The sequence below is a fragment of the Myotis brandtii genome, unplaced genomic scaffold, assembly GCF_000412655.1.
Source record: "Myotis brandtii unplaced genomic scaffold, ASM41265v1 scaffold48, whole genome shotgun sequence".
NCBI lineage: Eukaryota > Metazoa > Chordata > Mammalia > Chiroptera > Vespertilionidae > Myotis > Myotis brandtii.
In genome coordinates this window covers 2,543,036-2,552,350 of record NW_005368341.1, presented here as the reverse complement: position 1 = coordinate 2,552,350, position 9,315 = coordinate 2,543,036, and the positions used below count along the sequence as shown (strand labels likewise).

The 9,315-nt window shown below is 35.5% G+C and overlaps 1 protein-coding gene and 1 long non-coding RNA gene across 13 annotated transcripts in view; one reads left to right on the top strand and one right to left on the bottom strand.

Annotated features, from left to right (window-relative positions):
* The window catches only part of UMAD1 (UBAP1-MVB12-associated (UMA) domain containing 1), a 187,547-nt gene that overhangs the window by 161,134 nt on the left and 17,098 nt on the right, over positions 1-9,315 (top strand). The gene's annotated exons all lie outside the window — the stretch shown is intronic.
* LOC106727775 overlaps positions 1-9,315 on the bottom strand; it is a 33,959-nt gene that overhangs the window by 15,531 nt on the left and 9,113 nt on the right. The window contains exon 3 of the long non-coding RNA XR_001364024.1: positions 3,694-3,821. This is a non-coding gene — a long non-coding RNA (uncharacterized LOC106727775). The remainder of the gene's footprint in view (positions 1-3,693; positions 3,822-9,315) is intronic.

Here is a 9,315-nt window from a genome sequence, read left to right as displayed (position 1 = left end):
TGTTTTGAAGGGATGGAGGGAGAGAGAGAGACATTGATTTTTGTTGTTCCACTTATTTATGCATTCATTGATTGCTGCTTGCATGTGCCCTGACTGGGAATCAAACCCGCAACTTTGGCATATTGGGACTACACTCTAACCAACTGAGCTGCCCAGCCAGGGTGATTTATATTTTCAATTATTGAAAAACATAGTTGATTTCTGCTTTCTACAAAGGAATGCCATCAAAGATGGATTTTCAGGCTTCTGTAGCTGGGGACCTTCACGGTGCTACACTCAAACCACACTGTGTGGACAGCGCCTTTCATTATGTCTAGTCTCTGCTGGTGTGCCTTACCTTTAATAACGAATATTACTGAAACAGTTTACATAATTATTGGAGATAGACTTCTAAAGGTTCAATGTCCAACATGGTAGACAGGCTATTGAGCACTTAAAATATGGGTAGCCTGAATTAAAATGAGCAATAAGTGTAAAATATGCAATAGGGACCTAAATATTTCATTAATATTTATATTATTTGTTAAAATCACATTTCAAATATATTGTTAAAATTAATTCCAGCTGTTTTCTTTTCATTTCTACTGGGGCTAGTGAAAAAATTTTAATTACATTTGTAGCTCTTTTATTTCTATTTAACAGGACTGATCCTCTAATCCGATCCCTTCATTTTAGAGATAAGAAAATCAAATAGAAATCAGAGATATTAAGTGACTTGCTTTAAGTCCCATAGCATCTTAGTAGTAAGACTTGAGTGATGCTAGTCTCTGGTGTACTAGATGTGACCAGTTACTTGATGCCTCCGTGTCTCACTTTCCTTGTCTGTAAATTAGGGATAATACTGCTACTTATCTGTACGGTGGGTGTGCAGATTTGAATGACATATGTTAGGCATATATGTATGGCATAATATTCCATAATGTCTCATAGTATCAATTTTATCTTGGCAAAAGAAAGAAAAATATTTTTAGCCTCTTTTCTGTCCCAGAAATCTTCCATCATTGAAGTAAGAGTTCGTGGTCAAAGCTGGTTGTTAGGACATCTTCCCCCCCACCCCCCTTTAGACCCAGCAATCCCATCTCTGGGAATATATCCTAAGAATCCAGAAACCCTAATTCAAAAGAATATATGCATTCCCATGTTCACAGCAGTGCTATTTACAATAGCTCAAGTGCTTCATCAGTAGATAAGTGGATAAAAAAGCTGGGATACATTTACACATGACCATACAAAAGAAGGAAATCTTAACCTTTGCCACAGCATGGATGGACCTGGAGATTATTATGGTAAGTGAAATAAGCCAGTCAGAGAAAGACAAATACCATATGATTTCACTTATATGTGGAGTCTACTGAGCAAAATAAACTGAGGAATAAAATAGAAACAGAGACATGGACACATGGGCCAGACTGACAGCTGTCAGAGGGAAAAGGGTTGGGGGGACTGGATGAACGAAGGTGAAGGGATTAGCAAACCCCCCCCCCCTCCAAAACCTAACCCACACATATGCATAACGCATAGACACAGACAATATGGTGATAACCAGAGGGAAAGGGAGGTGGGGTTAGGTGGAGGTGGGCAAAGGGGAAATCTGAATGGAAAAAGACTTTGCTTTGGGTGATGGGCATATGATGCAGTAAGCAGAGGATGTTTTATTGAGTTGTACACTTGAAACCTGTATGGTTTGCAAACCAATGTCACCCCAATAAATTCAATTCAATTAAAAAAAAATAAAGTGTTCAGAATGGGTGCCTGGCCAGAAAAAAAAAAGACACTAAACATGCCAATTTCCCTCCTGTCTCTCTGGTCACTATTATTTGTCTAAAAAAAAAAAAAAGAAAGAAAGAAAAAAAACTCACCCAAAGAGTAGTTTTCTTTTTTAATTGGCTTTTCAAAATCATGGTGAAATTTTGATAATTAATCTTTGGTTATGCTTTGGTAACTATACCAGATACTGTTATAACTGTGAAAACTTGGTGTGTTTTCAGTGTTAGATTATTGAAACAATTTTCAATAATTATTCCCAGATTTCAAATATTTTAACATTTAAATATTATAATTGTCATATACATTTACTTTAAAGGTTTTTCACTTAAAAATATACTTGATTATATGTGCAGTCAAAATTCTTTATCTTTTCCCCCTTCATGCTCACCACCTATCCTATTTTTTCCCCTCATTGCCTGCTGTTCCTTCCTTGTAACATTTCCCACAGGAGATTGTGTTTTGAACAATCTCTGCTCTGTACCATAATCCTCACCAAAGCAGCACAATGATTGGTTATTCCCCACCATACCAGACACACTCTAGGCAAAGACTTTTGAATAGATGAATGTAGTTGACCTTGTGATTCTTCATTCATTTTTTTCCCCTCTGTATTACACTCCCTTAGCCAGTTTTATAATTAGAATGCAGAAATGAAGGTCATTACTTATACTCATTTGGCCAAATGTCTTAAAGCCACTTGGTTTCTGTACATGTAGTTACAAAATTCTTTAAATGTTTTCAATTGAGAATCATCTTTTTATTTATTTGAGCCAATATGAATCAAGCCAATGAGGAATTTTTAAACTAGTTATGAAATGAAGAAAGTTTCAGATAGCAATGGAAACTTTTTTGAGCCAATGGTATAGTATCTGGAAAATCACTCTTTAAATGATAATTTTCAACATTTATTAATATCATTGACTAAATATTTAAAGCCTCTTTCAACTTGACTAGTCTCTGAGCCATTTATTTTCCCACCGAAACTTTAAGTGAATTTAACAGAATCTGTTATGTTACTAGATGTATCAAAATACACCTCAGGGTCAATGTTTGTTTCAGTTTGCCATCTCAAAATAAAATTATATACAATTAATGTTCTCAAAAGGAGATCGCAGTTTAGTCATTTTCAATGCATTCCAGTGAATTAGGTAATTGAGCTGAACTTACACATATGCGTGGTTTCACTGCAGGAAGTTTCCTATTCCTACATCAACAGTTGGTTTGGTGTCTAAAATGTTCACAGTTTGGTTAAAATTATGCTCAGTAACAAATGTAGTACTTCCACCAAGGAACATAGAATCAAATGACACTTCTGGTGGTCTCAAAATATGTTGACTAAAGCTCACTGTTACTGAAGTGCTGATCGAAAGAAGTTATTTCTTTGAGCATTGCTGAAGGGAGAGGGAGAAATGTGTGGAATCCTGACTGGAATGCTGCCTTTATCCATACCACTTGGGTTTGGAACCAGGAAATCATTATAAAAATTGTAATTGGCTCTTTTATTATTTACTCATCCAACTTAATGGAAAAGACAACTAGAGAGTCAAGTCTACTTTTAGGATTATTAGGTCAATTATCAGTATTTCTGGGAGGAAAGGTTTTTTAAAAAGCTATATACTAGTAGACTCTGGCAATTCTGCCATATTTTACTGCCAGCTTTATTTAAACTACTTTTTCCATTTTTAAGGAAATAAAATAACTTCTCTTGTTCTTTGAAAAACTCTGTATGCTGAATTCTTACAATGATATTAGTCTGCCTGTTATTTGAGTTATGATTAGATTTTATATTACTTGGATTTCTTAGAATAAAGTATGTTCCTCATGCAGAAAGTTAGGATAATACTGAACGTGGTAGACTTAATTGACATTTTCAAATTCCATTGTAGTCAGCAAGGAAACAATGGCTAACATTTACTGAGTACTCACTGCGTTCCGGAAACTGCAGTAAGGAGCTTGACCAGTGTTCTCATCCATTTATCACAGCATCTTACTAAGTAGGTCCACTTATTCCCATATTACAGATGAGGAAACGGAGCATATGAGGATTAAGTAACCTAGGTGTAGAAACATAAGGTAACTTTTCCAAGATCACATAGTTGGGGGTCCTGATATGTATGGCATTGATTTAATAGATAACAGTACTGCCATCTTAATACTGTTGTCTTCTGATATGTGAACATGGGAGTTTTTTCCATTTACTTAGATTTTCTTTATTTTCAATAATGCTTTGTAGTTTTCAAAGCATAAGTTTTATACTTTTTGTGTTAAATTTATTCCTAAAGATTTTATTTTTGATGCTATTATAAATGGAATTGTTTTTTCTTTAATTTTTGGATTGTTTATTGCAAGTGTATAGAAATACAAGTGGCTTTTGTATATTGATCTTGTATCCTGCAACCTTGCTGAACTTATTAGTTCTAATAGTACTTTAGTGGATTTCTTAGAATTTTCTGTATACAAAATCATGTCATCTGTGCATAGAGATAGTTTCACTTCTTTCTTTCCAATCTAGATGCTATCTATTTATCTGTTTATCTTTTTATTTATATTGATAGACTGATTGCCTAATTGCTCTGGCTAGAGCCTGAATAGAAGTGGCCAGAGTGGGCACCCTTATCTTGTTCCTAATTTTAGATGGAAGGCATCTCGTCTTCCACTATTAAGCATGATGTTAGGTTGGGTTTTCTGTAGATGTCCTTTATCAGGCCGAGGAAGTTCACTTCAATTCCTAATTTGTTGAGTATTTTTTTTTATCATGAAAGGGTATTGGATTTTTTTCCCAGAGCTTATTGAAATGATCATGTGGTTCATTTTTTATTTTATTGATGTGATAGTTTTTAGTTTTATGTGCTTACAAAAATTGATTTTTTTTCTAAACTGATGGAAACCATACTAAGGAACAATACAAACCTCATGCTATGAAAAAGCATATACTTTACATAGATTGTCTTTTCAAAAACAAATTAACTTTTTGGGTTTTAAAAAACAAAAGTGAAGGAATAGCATCAATTGGGTAAAATTTTGCGCAAGTGAAAATATTTTTGTGTTTTCCCCTCAGTGGTTATGTACTCAGAATTTTAAAGTTGTTTTTAAACTTGTAATTTTCTTTACTTTTTCTAGTTGATGATCCTGATATTTTTATCTTTTCAAGCATTTATGAAAATTCTATTTTTAACTACATCACTTTAATCAATTTTTGTTTAGTTATTAGTTCAAAGCAATTAAATAAATAGGAAGTAAAATACAGTCCTGGGCCTTTTTCAAACAACTGTGCACTTTGAGCATGAAAGTAGAACTTTGATTTGTGCTACTTTGGGTATAAATAGTGATGATGTACTTCCCTTTTTTTTCATATTTAAGGGTCCACCCAGAAGTTTGCAACTATATTGAGTCCCGGAAATGTTCTCATTCATTTTTCTTGCCTGTGATATAATCTCTTAGCATAGTTGGTTCAAAAATAATCATGTTAAATGGGCCCAGATCATGTGTTTGAGCCTGTTAAAGCTACCTTTTCTGTTTCCTGAGAACAGACTGCAGACCAGGTCCCAGCCAAATGGCACTTTCTCGCCATTGCTTACCAAGTGCCGTGGACTAGAGGATGTGGACAGTTTCATGCAGTCGGGCCCTGTCCCTGGACAATTGGCCACAGAGGGCTTGTCTCAAACAGTCGCCTTCATTGAACAAAGGACAGTATGTGCTTACTTTAAGTTCTAAAACTTAACTAAAATATATTTGGTTAAGGTAAAAAAGGTTATTTTAAAAATATTCAGGATCACGGCGGTGCTGTTAGGGATTAAAATAGTCTGAACAGACTGTAATTTCGGGGTTTCTGAGATCCACGTAGAATTAGCATAGCCAGCTGAATATAAAAATGGCAATACAACACTCAATGTTATTTCTACTCTCCCCACCCCCCAAATTGGTATTTTCCACATTCTATGTGTTTTTATGTGTTTTGTTTTGAGAGAGAAAGCATGATCGTTAGGAAAGTATTCTACAACCTTTTCTGAAGGAGAAGATACATTTTGGTCTTTGGAAACAACTGCATTGCATTTAAAAGGCATGAAGGGAAGTTCCTTAGCCTGTGCTGGATTTGGGAGGCAGCACAGAATAGTGACTAGGAGTCCAGTTCCAGAGTTAGATGCAGCTCTCTGTGTTTCAGTATTTCCCATCTGTTAAATGGGGAGGAAAATAGTGCCTACATCAGAAAGGAAAACTTAAATGAGATAACATAGGTAGGTAAAGAGCTTAGAACAGTGGCTGGCAAGTAAGTGATCATTAAGTGTGAACTGCAGGTGTGGTAGTAGAAATAGGTGCACTATTACAGCTGTAAGACTGATGCAAAATGAAGTTCATGAAATTAGAATCAGTAATAACTCATACAATTTACTTAGTGTATAGCAGGGCTCACAATCTAAACCCTTATCTCCACCCTCATGAGTGGCCTATAAATGATTTCGTTTCTTCAGAGAATTTCTCATATCAGCTCACCTGCAAAAAAGGCATGCAAGGGAAAACAAGCTCTGTAGAACTCTGAGTGTGGATTCTACACATTAAGAATACTTTTAGAAATTACAGGTGCTCATTTTGAGGTCACTTTGGCAGTGGAAGCCATAGCAGTTATTTCCAGAAGACTAAAGGAAAATCTGTACTGGATTAGGTTCTGAAAATCCACTACCTAGAAACTGTGTTGAAATACCAGACCTTTGAAAACTAGCATTCAGGTTACCAAGAACCACCATGCAGATAGATGGCTGGGTCCTACAGACTCTCACGAGGCTACTTTTCCTCCCACCTTTTGTGAGCCTCTCTGTTCCCTGGTATGGCCATCATGAAAACACAGGTGACTCATGGCGAAGTTGCCTGGGGGCCAAAAAAGGAACTACCTGGGGCTCTTTCCTGGCACATCCCTACCCTGTCAGTTAGGAGATGGGTTATGCTCACACTTTCTCTGATAGCCAGTCATGCCCACCTCCAGTATATCTTTCATACACATAAACACTTCAGGAAAATTCCACTTTGCCACCTTACTGTTTGTGATACTAAGCAAAAAATCTTGAAGAACACAACTCTCCCAATTTCCTAGAGATTTCTAATGAAAATAATAGTGAGCCACTACAGACCTCGGCCAGCAATCTTCAAAGTATGCAGGACCTTTGGTATTCTCTACCCAAGTTCAGCTCTTACAACTAAATTTGCTTTTTCAAGTACTGACATTCCAGATAATTTTTATTGTTTAATTTATTATTATTTTGATTATAACACTAATTAAAATAATTTTCCTGCAACTATATATGCAGATATATAGGACTTCATCTCTATTGTGGACTCTTTGGCCTGAGAAAATACATTCTGGGATCTTAATTATAACGGTGATTTTTAGGCCATAACTTGTTAGAAAATTGGCACCTGCCTGCATGTTTCTTATCATAATCAAGAGCAGTGTGAAGTTAGGTATTCCTCAATGGTCGCAATCCTTTTCATAACCTCGGGACTATCCTTCAGAGTTTCTTCTCAAGATGTATACCCATCAGTTGATACATTCTTTTAGAGTTATCATTTATATTGATTTCGGTGCTATTTCCATAAGAATGTTTACTAGTGCAGGCGATTTGAGCGTCTCAGTCTACTTGGAATCATGGCACTTCAGAGCTGAATCATCTGGCCCAGTGATCTAATATTTCAGAGGAGATAATGAAACACAGAAGGTTAAATGACTACTTAAGGCCACAAGGCTGAGATAGAGGCAGGAGACATTAGGATTTGGATCTGGTGCTCTTTCTAGCAAGCCTTACAGATTAATTTTCAATTGACATGCTATAGTATATATTCTGATTATTACCTTTCTCCTAAAAAAGGATGACTTAAAAATTGATTATACATTAGTCAACTTTTCTATTGTTGATCTAAGAGCATTTTTTTCAATCATACTGTCTTTTTTTATTTTTGAGAAATTTCAGAGTCCTTACATAAAGTTTGTCACTCTCTTGCGGCATTTCAATTTTTAATTAAAATTTATTAAGTTAAATGTTCCTCCTGATTTTTTGGACATGATTGTGGCCTTTCATTTTTAAACATTTCTTAGCATTATTCACTCTCTATTTTGTTGAGTAGGTTTTGCACAAGAGCAGGTAATGACATCTTGTACCATTATATTAGTGGTTCTCAACCTTGGCTGCACATTAGAATCACCTGGGAATCTTTTTAAAATCCTGATTTCTGGGCCTCATCCTCCGGAAATTCTGTTTCTTTGTTACTAATGCTGTGGCCCCACCCCATAACAAAGAAACAGAATTTCCGGAGGATGAGGCCCAGAAATCAGGATTTTAAAAAGATTCCCAGGTGATTCGAATGTGCAGCCAAGGTTGAGAACCACTGCCTTATATGAACGCAAAAGAATTACACACAGAGTTCCAGTGTGGGTAGACGCTCTTAGAGATTATGGAACTGTTTTAAGCAGGATTGAAATACCATCAATTATACTTGGATTTTAACTCATAAAATATTAAGTTAGCAAGGCCTACTTTAATTATTTTTAAAGCCAAAATGTATAAACAAATTTATAATTCAAATAACCATAGTTTATTTCCCTCACTTTAGGCTATTGCTAACTTTCCTCCATATACTTAAATATTCTATATTCCTATATTCATTGAACCTAACAATCCTTTTAGAGTTATTTTCAGGTTTTTCACTTAGCTCATTTTACTCTAGTGTAAAAATATTATCCTACAATAGCCAAAGGTAGAAACAACCCAAATGTCTATCAGTAAATGAGTGGATAAACAAAATATGGTATATACATATAACAGAATATTATTCAGCCTTAAAATGGAATGAAATTCTGATACGTGATATAACATATATGATCCCTGAAAACATTAGCCTAAGTGAAATAAGCCAGACACTAAAGGACAAACATGGTATGATTCCATTTATATGAGGTACCTAAAACAGGCAAATTGATAAAAAGTGTAATGAACAGAGGTAAAAAGATAGTGTGATAGATGGTGAGTTGTTCAAATGGTACAGAGTTTCTGTTTGGGATGATGAAAAAGTTCTAGAGATAGATAGTGGTGATAATTAACACAACACTGTACATGTATTCAGTGCCACTGAATTATACACTAAAAATGATTATGCTGCTATATTTTGTGTTGTGTATATTTTACCACAATAAAACAAATTTTCTGAGTTAGCCATAAATGAAATACTAGGACTCTGCTCTGTGTGTGCACCAAGGGACTCAGCCTCCTGCATTCCGAGTAGCCCCTTCATTCTCACTGGGTGGAGAAAACACAGCTGTATTTACTTTTCCAACCCCATCTTCTATTTTGAAATACTACCTTTTTGCAAATGAGAGCCAAGGTCAAGTGACAGAGCTTTCTGCTCACCTCTTCAGTTTTCCAAACACTGTTTTTCTAGTGGAGCTCTGGGTTAGGTGCTGCAAGTGTGGGTAATACTATTACTCACGTGCCCTCTGAGTGGAATTTAATTAGCCTGCCTTCATAATTAGGGATGATGCATTTCCTTTCACTTCCATTTGTA